At 42.3% G+C, this 24,413-nt stretch overlaps 1 protein-coding gene across 1 annotated transcript in view; it reads right to left on the bottom strand.

Annotated features, from left to right (window-relative positions):
- Positions 1-9,977, bottom strand: part of LOC112070756 (UPF0729 protein C18orf32 homolog) — a 24,573-nt gene extending 14,596 nt beyond the window's left edge. The window contains exon 1 of the mRNA XM_024138205.2: positions 9,871-9,977. The gene's annotated coding sequence lies outside the window, so the exon portion shown is untranslated. The remainder of the gene's footprint in view (positions 1-9,870) is intronic.
- Positions 9,978-24,413: the final 14,436 nt, after the last annotated feature.

The following is a 24,413-nucleotide window of genomic DNA, read 5'->3' as shown; positions in this document are numbered from 1 at the left end:
AAAAGGAGAAATGCCTCACTAACAGGTACGTAACAAATTTGTGCACAACATTATCGAACATTTCTGGGAACTTTTATTTCACTCATGAAACCAACACTTTACATGTTGCGTTTATATTTTTGTTCGGTATATATATCGACTTCACTGTATATATAAGTTTACATACATTCTGTCTCCTAGAGATGAATGTACTTTGGTGCGAAAAGTGCAAATCAATCCCAGAACCAACAGCAAAGGACCTTGCTGGAGGAAACAGGTACAAAAGTACAACTGCACATTGGGACAAGAGATCATACTTTTTGAGAAATGTCCTCTGTCTGATGAAACAAAAATAGAACTGTTTGGCCATAATGACCATTACTATTTTTGGAGGAAAAAGGGGAAGCTTGCAAGCCGGAGAACCCAATCCCAACCGTGAAGTACTGAGGTGGCAGCATCATGATTTGTGGGGGTGCTTTGCTGCAGGAGGGACTGGTGCACTTCACAAAATAGATGGCTTCATGAGGATGGAAAATGTGGATAGGAAGCAACATCTCAAGACATCCAGTCAGGAAGTTAAGCTTGGTTGCAAATGGGTCTTCCAAGTGGACAATGACCCCAAGCATACTTCCAAAAGTGTGGCAAAATGGCTTAAGGACAACAGAGTCAAGTATTGGAGTGGCCATCACAAAGCCCTGACTCAATCATATAGACATTTGTGGGCAGAACTGAAAAAGCGTGTGCGAGCAAGGAGGCCTACAAACCTGACCCAGTTACACTAGCTCTGTCAGGAGGAATGGCCAAAATTCACCCAACTTATTGTGGAAGCTTGTGGAAGGCTACTCAAAACGCTTTGACCCAAGTTAAACAATTTAAAGGCAATGCTACCAATACTAATTGAGTGTATGTAAACTTCTGACCCACTGGGAATGTGATGAAAGAAATAAAAGCTGAAATAAATCACTCTCTACTATTATTCTGAAATGTAACATTCTTAAAATAAAGTGGTGATCCTAACTGACCTAAGACAGGGAATTTTTTTTCTAGGATTAAATGTCAGAATTGTGAAAAACTGAGTTTAAATGTATTGGGCTGAAGTGTATGTAAACTTCCGACTTCAACTGTAGTATATAATATATATATATATATATAGGCCATCTTAATAAATCTGCCATTTTATATATAATTCCAGCTCAAAATAAACACACATACAAGCTCATATCTCAAAATCTTGTTTTATCCAACAGTCCCGAATATTAGAAGCGAGCACGGAAAAAGGTATTTTCTTACTCAGATCCCTGGTCTTGGAATTCCCTCCAAGCCCAACCTAACATCCAGGACCTGGTGTCCCCAAAGGACAAATAGATGAACAGGTTGTTGAGATGTAGTTGTTTCTATTTGTCACCCGATGTCACTACTTTGCGTTGTCTTATTTAAGGAAGAATGTTGTTTACTTCACACACTGTTTGCTGTTGTATTGTGCTGTTGCCAGTGTCTTCTGTCGTGTTGCCATTTGGTCTACATAGTTTTTTCAGATCTGGTCCCCACAGGAGGGCTTTTTGCTCTTGCCAGACCTTCATTGTAAATTATGATTTTTCTTTATTGACCAGCCTGGTGAATATAAGGTTAAGAGTATAAACCGTTGAGAACAGGCTAAATGAGATACACTAGGAGAGCAAAAACAATGATAGTAATCATAGGTTTATTTATACAATGCACATAAAAGGGGGAAAAGGGGAATGCTAAAATCACACGGTCGGAATGTTTAAATGCCTTTTAATCATTTGCTAATAATTAATTTCGGAATTAGAAAATAAAATATGTACTTGATATTATAAATAAGTAGGTATTAATCTGTTATAATAAATACATCAGGGAATCAAGCATGATAAAACAAGGCAGAAAATTTTCTACATATATTCTATTCCTGCAACACAACTGAAATGAGCATTACAGAAAATGTACAATATGTGTTGCTATGTTAAATCCAGGCCAGCATTAAAAATCCCACTATAGTCAATTCAGAAAATAAGAACGATAAAGTTAAGATATCCATATTGTATTCAAATATTTTCACAGTTGAAAAACTGGTGAAATGTTAGTCAGTCTTCTTGTCAGATACTGTAAGAAGCCGCCCATTTGCAGCCGCCCATTGCAGCCGGCCCATTTGCCAAGCAGCACCATTGACTTCAGTCTGAAAGAGAGATGGCTTCAATAGTTAACAATTGACAACAGAAGTAGCAACAGTCTAGAAGCCTTGTAACAACATGTTCACTCTGAAGCAGGGGATTCAACCTTTTTTTGCCCATGGACCCCTACAGGTCCCATCCATATGTTAGCAAAAAAAATTTTTTTTTTTTTATTGTCTACCATCAGCTGAATGGCAAGGAGAAGTAATCAACATAGTATAATTGGAAGTGTAAACTAACATGGCCTATAAGATTGAAAGGTAACTCAAACACATTTTCATTAAGAGCAGCTGTTCAGCTGGTTAAATAAAGGTCCATGTCAAAAAAGCTTTCCAGCAGCCAGCGCACTTGCCGCCCATTGACTGGTAGCCGTTACTGGTAGCCTACTGACTGGTAGCCTACTGACTGGTAGCCTACTGACTGGTAGCCTACTGACTGGTAGCCTACTGACTGGTAGCCTACTGACTGGTAGCCTACTGACTGTAGCCTGTGACTGGTACCTGTTGACTGGTAGCCGTTGACGGTAGCCGTTGACTGGTAGCCGTTGACTGGTAGCCCGTTGACTGGTAGCCCGTTGACGGTAGGCGCGTAGCCCGTTGACTGGTAGCCCATTACTGCGTACCCATTGACTGGTAGCCTTGACTGGTAGCCCATTGACTGGTAGCCCATTGACTGGTAGCCCATTGACTGGTAGCCCATTGACTGGTAGCCCATTGACTGGTAGCCTATTTGTGGGTGATTTTTCAAAGCCTGTGTCAGATACTCCAGTGAGTGTAATGGCTCAACATTAGGATTGAGAAATATAGTTGACATCATCAGAAAGAATATTCTCCTATTTCTACTGTAGGTATGTAATTCAAATTATTTTATTTGCCATATCAAAAAAACATTGAAATATATATATATTTTTAATATATAATTTTTTTGCAGACCACCTGCGGACCCCGATTGAATACCCCTGCTCTAAAGTAAGTGGATGCTGTTGAATCCAACAAATCAGCAACATGATCTAAAGGAACAAAGTAAAGATGTACGAACAAAGTAAAGATGTACGAACAAGTAAAGATGGACATAAGAGTAACAAAGTAAGATGTACGAACAAAGTAAAGATGTACGACAAATAAAGATGTACGGTGTGCGACATGCATGCATTAGTCTTGGAAATTCCAGACCAACAGTGCATCAGAAAGTATTCAGATACCTTGACTTAACATTTTGTTACGTTACAGCCTTATTCTAAAAATGGAATAAGTCATTTTTACCCCTCATTAATCTGCACACACAATACCCCATAATGACAAAAGCGAAACAGATTTTAAGAACAAATTGCAAATGTATTAAACATTTTAAACAGAATACCTTATTTACATAAGAATTCAGACCCTTTGCTTAAGACTCGAAATTGAGCTCAGGTGCATCCTGTTTCCATTGTCATCCTTAAGATGTTTCTACAACGTGATTGGAGTCCACCTGTGGTAAATTCAATTGATTGGACATGACTTGGAAAGGCACATACCTGTCTATATAAGGTCCCACAGTTGACAGAGCAAAAATCAAGCAATGAGGTTGAAGGAATTGTCCGTAAAGCTACGAGACAGGATTGTTTCGAGGTACAGATCTGGGGAAGGGTACCAAAAAAGTCTGCAGCATTGAAGGTCCACAAGAACACAACGGCCTCCATCATTCTTAAATGGAAGGAGTTTGGAACCACCAACTCTCCCTAGAGCTGGCCCCCAGCCAAACTGACCAATCGGGGGAGAACCTCAGACTGGGCGAAGGTTCACCTTCCAACAGGACAACGACCCTAAGCACAAAGCCAAGACAACGCAAGGGTGGCTTCGAGACTGGAGAAACAAAAAAATGACTGGGCAGAGAGGCTCCCCATCCAACCTGACAGAGCTTGAGAGAATCTGCAGAGAAGAATGGAGAAACTCCCCAAATACAGGTGTGCCAAGCTGTAGCGTCATACCCAAGAAGACCAAGGCTGTATTCGCTGCCAAAGGTGCTTCAACAAAGTACTGAGTAAAGGTCTGATACTTATGTAATGTGATATCAGTGTGCAAAGCTGTCATCAAGGCAAGGATGGCTACTTTGAGAATCTCAAATATAAATATTTTGATTTGTTAACACTTTTTTTGGTTACTAAATTATTCATATGTGTTATTTCATAGATTTGATATGTTCACTATTATTCTACAATTTAGAAAATAGTTAAAAAACAAAGATACTTTAAAGGTATTGTTTATCAATTTGGAATAAATGTAATTTGCTTTGTCATTATGGGGCAGTGTGAAGATTGATGAGGGGGAGAAAAGAAACACACAATTGAATCCATTTTAGAATCAGGCTGTAATGTAACATCATTCAAGGGGTCTAAATACTTTCAGAATGTATTGTATTCTAGAACACTGTTTAACGTTGTGGGATGCAACCCATCTGCCTATGGACACAGCATGTATATGTATTGGTTCATGCATATTACAATGTGTGTCATGACTTCCTCAGCATGTGTAGCCGGTCTGGGGCTTGTGCCACCGGAGATTGCTACAAGTGATGGCACGCTCTCCCAGTCCACAATCCAATAACAGGTGTATTACCTTGCACGCTCCATTGCTCATCACTGGACATCCATTGCTCTTTTCACTGGCTTTCACGTCACCAGTCCTACGCCACTCCCTGACAGCTCTCCTTGTTGGCCAGAATCGGCTTATAATTGGACCAATGAAGGGTAGATGATTGTTCAAGAACCTCTTGTACACCCACAAGAGGACTGGAATGACGATGCAGGGAATGCAGACCATCACTGTAGCTACACGGACAGGTCAAAGGACAACCTGTAACAGAGGGACAGAGAAAACAGGGTCAAACATTCAACAACGGTTGTTTCATTTAGTATGCTAAATGGCCGCTCTTATCCACATAGTGCCTAAAAGTTGTCCCTGTTGAATTGCACAGGAACAATAGTGGACTTTTTTTTGACAAATAATATTATTGGCTTATCTCTGGTGAGAGGAAAGAGAACATGTGATATGGGGCAAGTAAACAAGACTTGAAAAGTAAAGATCACATCATGCACAGACAGATGGCACTAGTCCCGATGCTATCCTTGCCTAACAGCAACACAACTCATTTTTGCATACATTATTATTATTTTGAATTTTAACGTCCCTTGTCTGTCACAATTGTAACAGAATTATCCTGAACAAACATATAAAACTCAACATGGAAGAATATAAAAGATTTTACTGAAGTCCTGGGCTGACGTGGTTACACGTGTTCTGCGGGTTGTGAGGCGGTTGGACGTACTGCCAAATTCTCTAAACAAGTTGGAGCGGCTTATGGTAGATAAAATTACATTCAATTCTCGTCAACTGCTCTGAGGACATTCATGCAGTCAGCAATTGCACGCTCCATCAAAATGTTGACATCTATGGCATTCGTGTTGTAAAACTTTTAAAGGTGCACCTATGTAATGATCATGCTGTTTAATCAGCTTCTTGATATGCCACACCTGTCAGGTGGATGGATATCTTGCAAAGGAAAATGCTCACAACAGGATATAAACAAATTTGTGCACAAAATTGAGAGAAATAAGCGTTTTGTGTGTAGGAAATTGCTAGGATAAACACTTACAATTTTGTGTTATATTTTTGTTCAGTGTATATTTTAACTTACTCTGCAATTGTCAGTGGGTGGTTCTTATATAGTGCTGAATTATAAAAATATTCACAGGAAAGTATTATTAAACAGACTTCCACACGCAAGTGTCTGTGTGTGGCTATCACGTGCACAAGACTGAAATACATGCATACTAACTAAAGTCTTGAGGTGTTTACATGTTTGAGCACGTGAGCAAAAAGTATCTAAACAGTTGTGTTTTGCAACAAAAACAAGAGTTTCTATGGACAAATTTAAGTATGTCCCTCCTGTTTCGTTCTCTTTGCTTCCTAGTGAATATAGGAAAACAGTAATGCATTCCTGGCACTAACGGAAGCGAACTCTGCCCTGGCTCGTTGGCCAAAGCCTATGGAGAAATTAATGGGGGTTTTGTTGAGTTTTTGGATAAACATCAAGAATAAGGTATGTAGTAAACACAGGCTTAGGAGACCTTATACGTTTCGTTCTATGAGATAAATCAGAGCCACAGAAACGTTTTGTGCATTTTTAAGCATTTTGTAATCAAAACTTTCATAATTCATTAAAAAGCTCATGTTAACTGACTGATATATCATAGAACAAAACGTATAAGATGTCCTAAGCCTTAAGCCGGTTGCACGCGTCCCAGTCGAAACAGTTTTGTATTATCATGTATATTGTTATTTTCATCATGTAGTATGATGACATTTGTGATGTTTTTGTTGTTCTGATGTTCCACAGTTTTTTCCCCAGCTGTTTCAGACAAAAAAAAATGTTGAGCAACATTAAGATTGGTAGCCGAAGTATACGCTGTTTCTTCTGTGATTGGTCAACATTAAGGGAGGGAACTACAGATGAGATTCTTCAATTAAGTTGTGTCATTCAACGAAAGAGAAGAGAGAGCGCAGCTAGGTCCTACTGTCTGTCTGCAGTGCAGCTAGGTCCTACTGTCTGTCTGCAGTGCAGCTAGGTCCTACTGTCTGTCTGCTCAGCTAGCACGCTGTGGCAGCTAGGTCTACTGTCTGTCTGCAGTGCAGCTAGGTCCTACTGTCTGCTGCAGTGCAGCTAGGTCTACTTTGCGTGCCAGCTAGGTCCTACTGTCTGCAGTGCAGCTAGGTCCTACTGTCTGCAGTGCAGCTAGTCTACTGTCTCAGTGCAGCTAGTCCTACTGTCTGCAGTGCAGCTAGGTCCTACTGTCTGCATGCAGCTAGGTCCTACTGTCTGCAGTGCAGCTAGTCCTACTGTCTGCAGTGCAGCTAGGTCCTACTGCTGCAGGCCTAGTCCTACTCCTGCAGGCAGCTAGGTCCTACTGCTGCAGTCAGCTAGTCCTACTGTCTGCAGTGCATTAGTAGTAGTTATGCACATTTTTCACTTGAAGTACTGCACCAAACATCTTAGCTAGATGGGAAATTGTGCGACTAAGACCTCCTGAGCAAAACGAAAAAATTACAGATTTTTACTTAGATTAATTTTAACTATTTTAAGGAAGTGTTACTGGCTATGCTGTTACTACGGTGCTCAAGAAGGACAAAACAGTAATATTGCCACTTTTCTCTAGTTTTTCAAGCGAAGGTCTTTATGGATTATGCGAGCACAGACATTGGCGTTGCCTACCGAGTTCTGCTGTTGAGCAAACCGAACCTGTATGCAGACACCTGTAACCTCAGACCCTTTTTCAGCGTATATCCCAAAACCAGTTAATTTCACCATATGAATGGCCAACGTTCCAGAGGTAGAAAATGCTAACTCATTTCCTTTTTTTAGGACTACAAGCTGGAGAGCTTTACACACCCAGGGGCGTAAAACGTTTCTTAACCCTTTACACTTATACCCCGGTTTGAAAATGGCAGATTTGGACACTGATAAGCGCCTAAATTCAGCTCGGCTCCAGAGTGGCGCACGACTAAGGCACTGCATCTCAGTGTTTGAGGCATCACTACAGACACCCTGGTTCGAAAACAGGCTGTATACAACCGGCCGTGATTGGGAGTCCCATAGGGCGGCGCACAATTGGCCCAGCGTCGTTCGGGTTTGGCCATCATTGTAAATAAGAATTTGTTCTTAACTGACGTGCCTAGTTAAATAAAGTTACATAATAAAACATTTGAATGCAGTGGCTGTACAGTAGCATGAATTAAAATTACATCAGAACACATCCTTTACGTGAAGGAGACAGATCTCCAATATAAAGCCAAAATGGTAGGCGACCATTATTTCAGACTGTGAAATTCACATTCAAATAAATGTTTACATAGCCAATATTATATTAGCATTTTAAAGTTCATCTAACCAACCACTATAAGTTATTCCAAGTTATTTAAGATACTCTGAAGAGGTAGGGTTTGTTTCAACTCCTTCAAATAAAATACACATTCAGGGGAGAAGTTGTGGTGGGAGGAATGGCTCATAAATATTCATTTTGAGGGAGGCTAAACATAGTTGTACCTGATCCATCACTTTCCTCACTAAAGCTTTTCTTTACCAGAAGTACACTGGCATGCTACGATAAAACATTTTTAAAGTGCACCGCACCACAAAATACAGCTCTAGACAGTTAGCTCACAAGTGGTATGCCGCCAAGTTCCTGACATCATTGGCACTTGCGGTGGAAGGGCAAACCTTTGAAATGTGGACTCACATTTATTGTGTTGGGGAGAAAAGTGCAATCATCACCTTGAGAATGAAGATTATGGGCTCAATTCAATCCAACCTGCATTGCAGTATTTACCCAGTAGCTCTTTTCCCCATGGTCAAATTAACTCACCGATTGGTATTGGGTACAAAACCTACAATTACTTGGTACCAGGCGACCCTCTCACAGGTATGTTTTCACTTTTCCGAATGATAAGGAGTAGCTGCATCCCAGTATGGCGACTGGAGTATGGGTGAGTGGGCGGTGTCGAAAGGAAAGATTGGCGTGTCAAAAAGGTGGGCGTGTCGAAAGGGAGTGGTGTGTCGAAAGCTCTCTTCCACAGTGTATTCGGAATAGTATTCAGACCCTTGATTTTTACACATTTTGTTACATTTCAGCCTTATTCTAAAATGGTATTAAATAAATACAAAATCCTCAATCTACACACAATACCCCATAATGACAAAGCATTTCACTGTTGTTTACAAAGAATGTGACAAATACATGTTTTATTTGGAATGGCTTCAGAACAAGAATGTGGAAGTCAGCCAATGCCCAAATCTGTGGACAGACTTGAAGATTGCTGTTCACCGCCCCTCCCCATCTAACTTAAGAAAATATTCAAGGGAGAATACCCAAGACATGTGCTAGCAAGGAGGGAGGGGGCAAAAAAAACAGATAATACTTTTATTTCCCTTTTGACCCRCATCACCCAAAAGTGATCGAGGGGGGGTGTTCATGAAGGAACGTAGGGGATGCTCAAGGCRGGCTGCAGTTGCACACAATTGGCAAAGGTAACTTTTTGGGCGACCCGACCAAATTCACATTGACAGATCTATAAGACATTTCTTTCTCATTKWAAGCAAGTCTATGAAGCTGTGGATCTGTTCTAAGTGCGCTATTTCTATGCTTCTCGTTGTCAAGTTTCGTTTTTGCGTTGCTTACTTTCGGTACACCAGCTTCAAACAGCTGACAGTAAAAYATTTGTATTTATGAAAAAGTTTTAGATGGTAACATTAATTCCAATGGTATTGTACTTAAATCAGGTAAAAAAAACTGCTGAATTATTCCAAAAACGTGCTGCGATTGATTGATTTTGATGTTATACCAAMAATATGCAAAACGGGTTTGTCCTGCCTAACACCAAAACCAAAGTTTCATTTTGTCCCCTTAACCTACTACACGGCAGACTGCTTAGCAATGAGGACTGCTATATWTTTGGAAGTCCTATAAATTAAAACACTCGTCATCCTCCTAATTTGATCAAGAAATTGGCAATAAACATGTTCATCGTGCTAACGCTAGCAAGCTAGCCACTAAGCTAGCTACGTACATTCCTCAACTTTAAGAGTAACGTTAGCCTACAATAATGACATACGTTTGATATATCTAGAAACTTTGTAAATAGCTATTCAAAGAGCTTTTGGTGCTTACCTAAATCTGAAAATATGATGATTTTTCCTACTGGRTAAAAGCGAATGGACGTTCCACAGTGGAAGTGTTTCGATATTGTGCGCAGACGACTACTGAAATGACGACATTTCCGAATTATCCATGCTATCAGGGATCCTTGGGACGTCCCTACTTCTTCTTCTTATGTATTATGTCTGCAAACAAATGGTATAGGTGCATGCTGCCTCCTACTGTATTGGCTGTGTATCAGCCTACTACTCTGTAGTTTGAATTCATTAACACTTTGTGAAGAAAATATTACCCTACCARCTAACCCTACACCCATTAAAAAACCTCATCACTATTGGGGCGGTAGGCCAGTAACCGAAAGGTTGCTGGATCGAATCCCGGAGCTGACAAGGTAAAAATCTGTCATTTTGCCCCTGAACAAGGCAGTTACCCCACTGTTCCCCGGTAGCCCATCATTGTAAATAAGAATTTGTTCTTAACTGACTAGCCTAGTTAAATAAAGGTTCAAAAAGTAATGAAAAAACTATTCCACTACATTGGCCCCATCTGATCCTGCATCAGGCCAACAGCTTGGGAGGACGGAACACTATGGTACAAAACATCCTGTAACTCTTCTGCARTAAAATCATGTACACCCAAGTACTTCTCTGCAGCTGCTGCCACCACAACATCTATCCTCTGATCTGGCGGACTCAATAAACACAAATACTTAATTTGTAAATGATGTTTCAAATAAAATAAAATTCTATTTGTCACATGCGCCGAATGCAACAGGTGTAGGTAGACCTTACGGTGAAATGCTTACTTACGAGCCCTTAATCAACAATGCAGTTTTAAGAAACCCCCCCCCCAAAAAAAAAGTAAGAGATAAGAATAACAAATAATTAAAGAAATGTGTTGAAGTGTGCCCCTGGCTATCCGTAAATTTAAAAAACAAGAAATGGTGCAGCCTGGTTTGCTTAATTATTTATACCTTTACTTTAACTTTTTATACTTAAGTATAGTCCTGATCATACAGAGAGAGAGACACAGCTGCATGTGTGCTCTCACATGTTTCAACATGTTTTTTTACAAAAGGATAGATTTGGAGTTAGATAAACTTGGATTTTTCCGGCAGGTCCACAGCATGGCCTTCGCTCCAGATCAAAACTCCAAACCTACAACCTCATTTTGACCAACATCAACCGGAGAGATTCCTGCTTCCAAGGTTTTCTTTTTCCAAGCTATACGGAGGGTGCTCTGGGCAAACAAACAGCAGAGACCCGAGGACACCATCCAACCTGGAACTGAGTGAGTTGTGTTTGGTCTGATGCTGTTTTGAAAGACAAGAATATATATATATTTTTTTAAATAAAGTACATTACAATGATATATTTTATTGGGACTGAATGCTGAGTTAAGGCTCCCAGGCTTGCAAGAACAGACCAGATACAAATGCAATTAGCATTAAGGTGTGAAGTAAAATGTGTCGATGTCTTTGGGTCCAGCAAGTGTCAGGAGTCTTTGAAGCATCCTCTGAAGCCCCCTCCTGCTGTTCAGAGACCATTCACTGGCATTCTCTGCAAGAAATCTGCCTCCAGAAATAAAATCTTCTCCCAAGTGGGTGTGACACCTACTCCCGTTGCCTGCTGCACTGCTGCTTGGATTCCACCTGGTGATCTGTTCACCGTCTGCCCTGGCCTGTCTCCCCCTGTCTGGTACAGGTACCCCCACCAAACTCACCCCTCTCTCCCGAGCTTTCGCTCGCCTCCAACACACAGGCACTGTTGGGGCGAGTGACTCTGAACTTACAATGGCTAGCCCCAAGTAGTTATATATATTTGCCTCATGGCTCCTGCTTACTTTGTTGACTACAAACGTCCTTTACCCAACTGTGGGACAGACTATGTTCATTCCCACTCTCGGGACTCTGACTCTATATTGGTTACACAGACTTTTGGCCTCCCATCCTATTCTAACCACGTCTCGCCGGCTTTGTATTCATGTTACCTGATGAAATTGCTGTACAATATGATCTTGTTGCCATCTGATGCACAGTCAGATGTCATAAATCAGCACTGCAGAGCTCTCCCTGTACTGTGCCGTGCCTTGATTGTATTACTGTTGATGATATCTGGAAATGTGCATGTACATTTGCCCATCTGCTGTTGCTAGACCCAATTCTGACTTGTGCTCTGATATCTGCTTCACTGATTTCTGCTCTCGTAAAAGCCTGGGTTTTCTACACGTTAACACTAGAAGTTTATTACCTAAAATGGATCAATTGAAAGTATGGSTTCACAGCTCCAATCCAGATGTGTTGGTCATTTCTGAGACGTGGTTAAGGAAGAGTGTTTTGAATACTGATGTTAACCTTTCTGGTTAYAACCTTTACCTAGGATCAATCTTTACCTAGGATCACCTTCAGTGCTCGGTTGTCTCCACCAAGTCTGTCCCCAAACAATTTGATTTGCTGGTTTTAAGTATTACACTTTCAAATGGCTCTTTGTTGACTGTTGCTGGGTGCTATCGTCCACCATCAGCACCGGCCTGTACCCTACCTGCCCTAAGCTCTCTCCTGGCCCCTTACACTAAGTCTGAATTTGTCCTGCTAGGTGACCTAAACTGGGACATGCTTAAACCATCTGACCAAGTCCTAAAGCAATGGGACTCCCTAAATCTTTCTCAGATTATTTCCAACCCCACAAGGTATGACTCCAAACACCCAGAAAAGGCTACTCTCCTTGATGTTAACCTCACAAATAATCCTGATAGGTATCAGTCTGGTGTTTTCTGTAATGACCTTAGTGATCACTGTTTTACAGCCTGTGTTCATAATGGCTGCTCAGTGAAACGACCTGTCTTGATTTGTCATAGACGCTTGCTAAAAAACTTTAATGAGAAAGCCTTCCTTTATGAACTGGCCTCTGTAAAATGGTATAGAATCAGCTTGATCCTTCTGTCGAAGACGCTTGGACCTTTTAAAAAATATTTTCAGTGGTATTGTTAACAAACACTCCCCCATAAAGAAAATGAGAATGAAAAACAGGTTCAGCCCCTGGTTCGACCGTGATCTTGCAGAGTTACTCCACCTCAAGAATTGCATTTGGCAAAGGCTCAGCACACACATACTCAGGCTGACTGGCTCTCGTTCAGGCAAATGAGAAATAAATGCACTCAGGCTATCCGGAAAGCCAAAGGTAGTTCCCTTAAGGAGCAGTAGTCTCTCTCTGTGGATCTAACCCCAAGATGTTCTGGAAAACAGTTAAAGACCTGGAGAATAAACCCTCCTCCTCACAGCTGCCCATGTCCCTTAATGTTGAGGATGTGGTTGTTACTGACAAGAAGAATGTTGGCTGAGCTCTTTAATCACCACTTCATTAAGTCAGGATTCCTATTTGACTCAGCCATGCCTTCTTGCCCGTCCAACATTTCCTCATCTCCCACCCCTTCTAATGCGACTATCCTCGATGCTTCTCCCTCTTTTTCCCCTGCCCCGCTACAAAGTTTCTCCCTGCAGGCAGTCACTGAGTCCGAGGTGCTAAAGGAGCTCCTTAAACTTGACCCCAAAAAAACATCTGGATCAGATGGTTTAGACCCTTTCTTCTTTAAGGTTGCTGCACTTATCATCGCCAAGCCTATCTCCAACCTTTTTAACCTGTCTCTCCTTTCTGGGGAGGTTCCCATTGCTTGGAAGGCAGCCACTGTTCGTCCTTTTTTACTTTGTTACAGGCCTATTTCTATTTTGCCCTGTTTATCAATAGTGTTGGAAAAACTTGTCAATAATCAACTGACTGGCTTTCTTGATGTCTATAGTATTCTCTCGGGTATGCAATCTGGTTTCCTCTCGGGTTATGGATGTGTCACTGCAACCTCAAAGGTCCTGAATGATGTCACCATTGCCCTTGATTCTAAGCAATATTGTGCTGCTATTTTTATTGACTTGGCCAAAGCTTTTGATACGGTAGAACATTCCATTCGTGTGGGCCGGCTAAGGAGTATTGGTGTCTCTGAGGGGTCTTTGTGCTGGTTTGCTAACTACCTCTTTCAAAGAGTGCAGTGTATAAAGTCAGAAAATCTGCTGTCTCAGCCACTGCCTGTCACCAAGGGAGTACCCCAAGGCTCGATCCTAGGCCCCACGCTCTTTTCAATTTGAATCAACAACATAGCTCAGACAGTAGGAAGCTCTCTCATCCATTTATATGCAGATGRTACAGTCTTATACTCAGCTTTAACATTCGGCCATCCGATTTCCTATCAATGCTCCTTATAGGACATATCACTGCACTCTATACTCCTCTGTAAACTGGTCATCTCTGTATACCTGTCGCAAGACCCACTGGTTGATGCTTATTTATAAAACCCTCTTAGGCCACTCCCCCCTATCTGAGATATCTACTGAAGCCCTCGTCCTCCACATACAACACCCGTTCTGCCATTCACATTCTGTTAAAGGTCCCCAAAGCACACACATCCCTGGATCGCTCGTCTTTTCAGTTCGCTGCAGCTAGCGACTGGAACGAGCTGCAACAAACGCTCAAACTGGACAGTTTTATCTCAATCTCTTCATTCAAAGACTCAATCATGGACACTCTTACTGACAGTTGTGGCTGCTTTGTGGGATGTAATGTTGTCTCTACCTTCTTGCCCTTTGTCCTGTTGTCTGTGCCCAATAATGTTTGCACCATGTTTTGTGTTGCTACCATGTTGTTGTTATGTTGTGTTGCTACCATGCTATGTTGTCATGTGTTGCTGCATTGCKATGTTGTTGTCTTAGTTCTCTCTTTATGTAGTGTTGTGTTGTCTCTCTTGTCCTATATTTATATTGTTTTTTCCCGTTTTTTTTTAAATCCCAGGCCCCGTCCCCGGAGGAGGCCTTTTGCCTTTCTGTCGTTCTGCCCMTGAACAAGGCAGTTAACCCACTGTTCCTAGGCCGTCATTGAAAATAAGAATTTGTTCTTAACTGACTTGCCTAGTTAAATAAAGATTAAATTAATAAAAATAAATAAAATAAATAAATATTTTTGCAATTTAATTTAATTTTGATACTTAGGTATATTTAAAACCAAATACTTTTAGACTTTTACTCAAGTAGTATTTTACTGGGTGACTTTCACTTTTACTTGAGTAATTTTCTATTAAGGTATCTTTACTTTTACTCAGATATGACAATTGGGTTATTTTTCCACCACTGGKGATGACACTAAAAAACAAATTGTTTGGTTTCATCATGGGCTCCATACGTTCTTATAAGTGACGGAATTCGATTAATATCCCGGGCATGCCMCGGTTTAACCGGATTAGCGTTGATTTCATTCGTTTTGAAATCGGGCTGCCTCCCGGGTGCCCCCATCAAAGCAAACGTTGAAGACGGCTGAAAAAGAGTGACATATGTCAAGCACGTGGAATWATTAGTAAGGATTCAGTGTTTTCACTTGCAAAAATGTTTGCTCAAAATGCATGTATCGCTTTAACTGCCTTCAGAATCCTCCTAAGGAAAACTACTTTGAAATTTGTAACATAGGCTTAGGCCCTAGGCTATTTAAAAATTAATAGTTTATGTTTCTAAACGATTCATCATACTATTTTGTTGACATTATGGCCCGGTGATGCTCGATTTGAGACGGCGCTCCTCCCTCACCACTTTTGCCCGGTGATGTGACGGGCCATAGCCCGGTTTATCCCGGTTTAGTCTAATCGTACTCTCTCAGTACAACCTCCAACCAGGTTCGTCGTTGCTTTCATGTGCCGCAATGGATTTTGAGCACAACCAATGGTGCGCACCAGCATTCACCGCTTTGCCGCACCCAAGTGAGAGGGCGTTGGGGGGCGGAGCATCGCAGGACCTACAAGCAGAAGCARACCTCTTTCAAAGCAGCAGGGTAGCGGATAAAAATACTGAAAATAGTACGCTCGCTTTYTACTAGAAGGTGCTGTCTTTTCAATCATATTTCAGCTAAACGAGGGTAAGTTAAAACGGATAATGTTGTTTCGTAGTAGTAAGCTCCGGCTAGCGCGAGAYCATGTAATTATTCAGACGTTAATGTCGTTTCTCTTTGTACAATATGTAGAAATCTATAATGTTTCCATTATTGACTGCGCGTCGCCAGTGGACTCTGCAGAGGAGCGTGTGCGACATATGATTTCATGTTTTATTCAACTGTAGCACTAGTATCAAACAGTACATCGTTTTGTTGGCCTTCGRAGGTTAGTAAAAACAACAAAAACAGCATGTATTACTTGGTCCCCCCCACACACCCGTCTCCTTCAATCGCAGGAGTGAGGCTCCAAGGCCACATTTTAGTAGGCTGTTGATTTTGTGTATTTTGCACAGCCTGCAGGATAGGAAGCCTCACTCCTGCGATTAGGTTGAATTAGTGCATGTTTACTGTTATGTATCTATCATAACAATATACGGTGCAGTATTATCTATTATGCAATGTTATTAGGAAATGTGTTTGTCCCTCTAGTGACTGGTAGCTTACTTTGCGTACTGTAGGCCTGAATGGGACAGGAAATGAAGAAATAGTCTCTGATAATAGCCAGCCACTGAGCTATGCTAGTGTGTGTTGCTATTGTAGGCCTTACTCAACCATGTATAACTTCATGCATGTAGWTTTCCTTGTGTACTGTAGTAGTAATAATAATTAAGTATTTCATTTAAACATCCCACMATTTCATTGTCTATTTGAGCAATCTTCCAATCTCCCAAGAGACCGTTGGAATACTCTTTCCTAATTATACCAATGCAGAACACATCTTCAACAAGCCAAAGGATAAGGAAGCTCTGTGAAAAATAGCTTGATGAATTCCTAGTCTTTCTCTGTACATTGTCTGTATCATCCCATGTCCAYGCAGTGAAAGCCTTGATAAGAGCAGAGGATGAACATTGATGGCTGTGGAAGAAACACTTGTTTTCATGGTCTGTTGGAAAGCGTTTTGCTACAGTGTGTAATAATCTCTGGCTGTCATATATATGTTGGTTTTTCGGACAACATCGGAGAGCAGATTCCATTAAGATGTTGCTTCTCTAGTCTACTAGCTGTAGATACTGTACATTTTCCAGTCAGTCAGTGGGCTGTAGCCTAATTCCCCTCCCCCTCCTCTCTCTCTTTCCCTCTGTGAGGATTAGTAGAGAAGGACTAGGCTAGAAGCCCTGTAGAGATAACTGTGGAGGGGTAACTCCCTGGATTTCGTTATTCTGGTGGAATGAGAGGAACACCCATTGGAGTGACGCTAGCAGTACCAAACACACACACTAACACGTTTTTGAAGTCTGTGTTGGTTTTAGGCCTACTAGACCCACCCACACCCTTGACCCCAGTGCAGATGATGAAAATGTGTTCCTCATTTCAAATCTTTTTTTTCTCACTCTCTTTCCTTCCTTTCTCAGAGTGTAAATATTTGGCACTGTTTCGGGTGTGTAAACAGATTTGTCAGTGCACTGCATAGCGTGTATATTGTGTTAGACATAAGAAACAATGTTTTCTGAGGAAGTTCTAAAAAATGTATTTGACTACCTAGGTTAATATTGACAATGTTACCAGGAAAACGTCACGAACCAGCCCAGTGGCACTAATGTCCTGGAGCTTTGTCACTAGTCCACTGCTTTGCCTAGTTTCTTCTATAGTTTTCACTGACCCTGAGTCTACGTATGTGCATCGCAGATGATACTAGAGCTATGTAAGACGGTGTGCGTGGGTCTACATTGCATTCAGGCCGCACAGAATCKCTGATCTACAAATCATCTTGCATCAATAATGTGGTCAAAATGAGAAGTTCTGTGCCTCACCTTGCTCAAACTAATCTCCTCAAACTCCCTAAGCAGGGTTTCTTCTCAGTACTGTTGTTAGACAGTGATCTCCCACACCCAGATAAAGCCTTGAGGACCCTCCCTCCCCAACCCCTGTCCCCTCAACACAACACTCAGAAAACAACATTTCCATGACAACAGTGTCAGCTTTAGACGTTACTACGACCGTAGTTATGAGGAGGCCTTGGTAAGGCCCAGGAGTCACAACATTTAGCCTGCGTTTACATTTTGTCATTTCGAAAACACTCTTATCCAGTGTRACTTTAGGTCATTATTTCTCAATAATAATTTTGTGTGCAAATGTAAAATATCCTTCTGTCCCTCAAAGGACCTCTATGGATTACATTTCAGGAATACATTATTACGATGATGATTTGGGGCCATATTCACAGCCGCTAAACACRGTCACCTCCTGCTGAGGCTGTGTCCCAAATGGCAACCCATTCCTTACATAATCAGTGCACYTATGGTCCCCGTTCCAAAGTAGTGCACTAGTACATTGTGAATAGGGWGCCATTTGGGATGCGTCTCAGTCTTGCATAATGATAACACTGCCATCTGTGTAACCCAGGCACTACTYTCATGTGCTGTAGCAGCCAGCAGCAAGTCCTGTTTGAAGACGCCTTTTCACACTACTGGGCCAATCTGAATCAAGCATAGTTGAAATGGACAAGATTTTTAAGTGCCTTCCTTTCTCCTTCTATAGTGAAGCACTCAAACAGTATGTTTTCACGAGATACTACTTTGTACTAACAAATCACGTCGCCAAAAACGATCATAGACTCCTCACCTCGCCTCTTTCCATTTAAAAATGACAGATTTTTCCAGTGGAAATGCAAGGTAATGAATTAGAAGAAATGCTGCTCGTCCTCTTCCAGCTAACAGTCATGTGATCCCCAAGACCCAGGTCAAGGACAATCCACCTGTTGAACATATTGGTTAAGACCAGACTGATGACGCTTCATGGCACTGATGGGGGTTCATCTAAGCATTATCATCTGTCCAAAACAAACCAATGTTGATATGTGGACTTCTAACTCCAATAACATGAAATGGCGTCTAACTCTAGTCCTAAGAGTTGRTTTCAAGCCCCGGAGAAATGGCGTTTTTATATCAGAGTTGTATTATCAGGGCACAGTGGATTATAAATATTTATGTATTTTYTTCATGAATTCTGGTTAAATAACATCACTTGGAGTCGTATTCAATCAAAACTTGTTACGAGGTTTCTAAGAAGTCAAAAAACAAGCAAGATGTTTGCGGTAATGTGCCGTTTGAWTTTGTGCATTATTTCAGCTTACTAGGTTTTGCCATATACACACAGAATCAAACTCAGGAATACTGCCCATAACATTACATTTAAATGAGCAACAAGAGTATCTCTAATGCATTCTTCTGTCTGCAGTCCAGAAACATTAGTAGTAGTTAGTTGTCTGAGGCTCAGGCAGCAGTGGTTTCCTACATCCCATTGGTAGGAGTATTATGGATTCCAGCTGTGACAGGCATACACTGCAGAGTTAAAATCAGACTGACTTAGGCTGAATGCCTAAGTGCACTTCCCATGATGTGAGAGGGTGACACACTCAAGAGGAGGRGGGGGGGGTTGAAACCAAGTATCTGTTTCTTCTCATGGCAAAATCCATTCACTAAATATGACTGGCATATTTTTGGAGCTAACTCAAGTAGTCTTTATCCTTGTTTTGTCTCTTTTTCTGACCTAGGATATGAACTAGAATTGATGAAAAGGCCTTTTCAACAGAACTTCCTGCTCTGATCGAACGCAGCGTAGACATATTAAATATATGCGTAGTCAGCCAAGCCAACTATGTCCCCTCAAATATGACTAATGAGGTGCACAGTGGGTGTACATAACATGAATGAGTTAGCTGAAATGAGCTGAAAAGCTAACTGAAATACTTTGCTATTTCGTTAAGTTCTCTATTATTATTATTATTGGAGATCTAAAGTCACGTTCATCTCATTGTAATGGACCCCTCCCTGTTACCAAGCTCATCTGTAGAGCTGGAAACAACCCTCCCTGGTATCAAGCCCATCTGTAGAGCTGGAAACAACCCTCCCTGTTACCAAGCCCATCTGTAGAGCTGGAAACATACCCTCCCTGTTACCAAGCCCACCTGTAGAGCTGAAACACCTCCCTGTTACCAAGCCCATCTGTAGAGCTGGAAACAACCTCCCTGTTACCAAGCCCATCTGTAGAGCTGAAAACACCCTCCCTGTTACCAAGCCCATCTGTAGAGCTGGAAACCCCTCCCTGTTACCCAGCCATCTGTAGAGCTGAAAACAACCCTCCCTGTTACAAGCCCACCTGTAGAGCTGAAACAACCCTCCCTGTTACCACCCACCTGTAGAGCTGAAAACAACCTCCCTGTTACCAAGCCCATCTGTAGAGCTGAAAACAACCCTCCCTGTTACCAAGCCCATCTGTAGAGCTGAAAAACAACCCTCCCTGTTACCAAGCCCATCTGTAGAGCTGAAAACACCCTCCCTGTTACCAAGCCCATCTGTAGAGCTGAAAACACCCTCCTGTTACCAAGCCCATCTGTAGAGGCGAAACGACCCTCCCTGTTACCAAGCCCATCTGTAGAGCTGGAAACACACCCTCCCTGTTACCAAGCCCATCTGTAGAGCTGGAAACACCCTCCCTGTTACCAAAGCCCATCTGTGAGCTGAAACAACCCTCCCTGTTACCAAGCCACCTGTAGAGCTGAAAACACCCTCCCTGTTACCAAGCCCACCTGTAGAGCTGGAAACACCCTCCCTGTTACCAAGCCACCTGTAGAGCTGAAAACAACCCTCCCTGTTACCAAGCCCATCTGTAGAGCTGAAAACAACCCTCCCTGTTACCAAGCCCATCTGTAGAGCTGAAAACAACCCTCCCTGTTACCAAGCCCATCTGTAGAGCTGAAAACAACCCTCCCTGTTACCAAGCCATCTGTAGAGCTGAAAACGAACCTCACCCCTGTAAGCCACAGCACCTCTTACAAGCCCTCTGTAGAGCTGAAAACGACCCTCCCTGTTACCAAAGCCCATCTGTAGAGCTGGAAACAACCCTCCCTGTTACCAAGCCCATCTGTAAAGCTGGAAACACCTCCCTGTTACCAAGCCCATCTGTAGAGCTGGAAACACCCTCCCTGTTACCAAGCCCATCTGTGAGCTGAAAACAACCCTCCCTGTTACCAAGCCCACTGTAGAGCTGAAAACACCCTCCCTGTTACCAAGCCCACTGTAGAGCTGGAAACGACCCTCCCTGTTACCAAAGCCACCTGTAGAGCTGAAAACTACCCTCGATCTCTCCTGAATGTTCCTCTTTCTTTTTCCCCTTCTCTCTTTCTTTTTCCCTTCTCTTCTTTCTGTGTCCCCTTCTCTCTATCTCCCCTTTTCTCTGTCTCTCGTTCTATGCTCTAATCACTGCCACATGGCAGGATGCAGGCCTGAGCCTTGGAGAATGGAATAAGTTATGGACCGCATCTGGACTGTTGCAGAATATCTCCAGAACTGTCTTACTGTAATCAATACTAGTGACTTTTGGCTAGTTTCCCCCAGGGATTCCATGTTGGAATGTGGCCCAGATTGAATCATTCCTTTGATTCCATCAGAAGGTTCTCAGGTTCCAAATGGTGCTGTTACATCCATGAGAGTGCATTTGTAACAAATTGATTAGTTAGAAGTAGAACATATGGCGTATTTGAACTTAAATGTTGATATGGCAACCTGTGTGTCCCTACTACTACTACTACTACTACTAGTCCCAATGATGAAATAGATTTCAACTCCCAGTTCACAAGTGTGGAAGGTGTTAATAACATAAGGAGTAGACCTGGTGTATTGTGATGGGCTGCTCTACTATTACATAATGGTGTAAAAGGCTATCCCAGTTTCCATGGTAATGTGGGCTGTTTCCATAGTGACCACAGTCAATGCTACACCCCTGCACACTTCAGATGTGCACCAGTTGTTGAGTAATAGTGGGGAGGGGAGCTGTGTGATGGCTGGGGTTAGTACTGTATGTAATAGTGGAGAGCTGTCTGATGGTTGGGGTTAGTACTGTATGTAATAGTGGGGAGCTGTGTGATGGCTGGGGTTAGTACTGTATGTAATAGTGGAGAACTGTGTGATGGCTGGGGTTAGTACTGTATGCAGATGACCCAGCCAGTGGTGAAATGTAAAGCATTGGGCCTGATGCTGTCATTGTTTCAGCATCAGATTTTATCAGTAGCTGCACAGTGCTAGATCCTGTAATGTTGATAGTGATTTTTTTTTCTTCATAACATTGGTAACCGGTGGATGGAGGACACCTACTGTGTGTGTGTCAGTATGGGTTTAAATTGGGAGAGGTTTTGTGCTTCTTGCTACGCAGCTTCAGTCTTTTTAGTCAGACGACTCAGCGAGTTAAGTGAAGTATGTGCAGCAAGTTGCTGACTTCCCTTGCTGTCAGAAGGTGGGGTGTGTGTGAGTAAATGATTCAGTGAATGTTATGAATGTYAGCCATGTCTGCTCGGGTGACTGACCGTAATATGAGTAGGCCTAGTAGTGAACCATTCAGAACAGTAAGCTCATATCAGTAACTGGGTGTGAACGTTTTAACCAAATTGGGCTCCTTAACATTWAGAGAAATCCCTTACTGAAAACCGACGTTTTTGTAGATAAAAAAAAAAAAGTAGCAAGTGAACAGCATGGTGGATCAATTCCTCAACAACTAAGAGTGTTGATGTGTGAGGCTCAACTTCTCCGCTGTCTTGGTGCYCTGGCTACCACACTGAACAGCGTGAAGCGAACCCGTGCACATGCGCAGATACTGTGGGAGCGAAGTGATGCATCTTATTATCCTAGTCATTGATGACCGGCCCTGGTTTACTGAGATTGTGAGACTTTGCAAGACAAGAAATTGTGAGATACAGCATTCCATTTGCCAGACACACTTTTTGGTTGCCGATTTAGATAGGCCTAGTGCACGGTTCTGACTGTCTGCCTGGTGGCTGACCTGCCTATACTGTGCCMCTCTCTCTCCCCGTCCCTCGCTAGCTCACTATGAAAGATGTGAGTGTTTGTGTTCTTGGAATTTCAGCAACTTGTTAGTCTCCTCCATTCCAGAAATACTGAATGTTAAGAGTCGATTCCTTTTGGAATCGAATGTTGACACTCACAAGTGGGAGTCGATGTGCATGTTAACATCAGAAGCCTCCTCCCTAAGTTTACTTTTATTCACTGCTTTAGCACACTCGGCAAACCCTTGATGTCTAGCCGTGTCCTGAATCCTGGCTTAGGAAGGCCACCACAAATAATCTGAAATTTCCATCCCAATTACAAAATTTTCCGTCACGACGAACTGCTTAAGGGGGCGGAATTGCAATCTACGATAGAGATAGCCTGCTACCCCAGCCAACAGCTCTGCACCCCCTGCAGCAACAGCAACTTCTCCACTATGCAATCTGGTTTGCGAGCTGGTCAAGGTCCTAAACATATCATAACCGCCATCGATAAAAGACAATACTGTGCAGCCGTCTTCATCGACCTGGCCAAGGCTTTCGACTCTGTCAATCACCGTATTCTATCGGCAGACTCAACAGCCTTGGTTTCTCTAATGACTGCCTCGCCTGGTTCACCTAACTACTTCTCAGATAGAGTTCGGTGTGTCAAATCGGAGGGCCTGTTGTCCGGACCCTCTGGCAGTCTTCTGTGGGTGCCACAGGATCAATTCTTGGGCCACTCTTTTCTCTGTATATACAATGATGGTCGCCTTGCTGCGGGTGGTTCTTTGATCCAACACTCCTTTCTGGCCTCCAACTGCTCTTAAATGCTAGAAAAAATGAAATGCATGCTCTTCAACCGATTGCTGCTCGGCACCAGCCCGCCCGACTAGCATCACCACTCTGGACGGTTCTGACTTAGAATATGTGGACAACTATAAATACCTACAGTTGAGGTCGTAAATTGCACCTTAGTCAAATACATTTAAACTCAGTTTTTCACAATTCCTGACATTTAATTCCTAGTAAACTCCCTGTTTTAGGTCAGTTTAGGTTCACCACTTTATTTTAGGAATGTGAAATGTCAGAATAATAGTAGAGAGATTATTTATTTCAGCTTTTATTTTTCGTCACATTTCCCAGTGGGTCAGAAATTTACATACACTCAATTAGTATTTGAGTAGCATTGCCATTAAATTGTTTAACTTGGGTCAAATGTTTCGAGTAGCCTTCCACAAGCTTCCCACAATAAGTTGGATGAATTTTGGCCCATTCCTCCTGACAGAGCTGGTGGTTAAATGAGTCAGGGTTGTAGGCCTCCTTGCTTGCACAAGCTTTTTCAGTTCTGCCCACACAAGTTTTCTATGGGATTGAGGTCAGGCTTTGTGATGGCCACTCCAATACCTTGACTTGTTGTCCTTAAGCCATTTTGCCACAACTTTGGAGGTAGTGTTTTGGGGTCATTGTCCATTGGAAGATTTGCGACCAAACTTTAACTTCCTGACTGATGTCTTGAGATGTTGCTTCAATATATCCATGTAATTTTCCTCCCTAATGTGCCATCTATTTTGTTAAGTGCCACCGTCCTCCTGCAGCAAAGCACACAGACAACATGATGCTGCCACCCCGTGCTTCACGGTTGGATGGTGTTCTTTGGCTTGCAAGCCTCCCCCATTTCCTCCAAACATAACGATGGCCAAACAGTTCTATTTTGTTCATCAGACCAGAGGACATTTCTCCAAAATGTCCCCATGTGCAGTTGCAAACCGTAAGTC

The sequence above is a fragment of the Salvelinus sp. IW2-2015 genome, unplaced genomic scaffold, assembly GCF_002910315.2.
Source record: "Salvelinus sp. IW2-2015 unplaced genomic scaffold, ASM291031v2 Un_scaffold1416, whole genome shotgun sequence".
NCBI classification, from domain to species: domain Eukaryota; kingdom Metazoa; phylum Chordata; class Actinopteri; order Salmoniformes; family Salmonidae; genus Salvelinus; species Salvelinus sp. IW2-2015.
The sequence above is the reverse complement of the archived record's forward strand: the minus strand, read 5'-3'. Positions and strand labels throughout refer to the sequence as shown.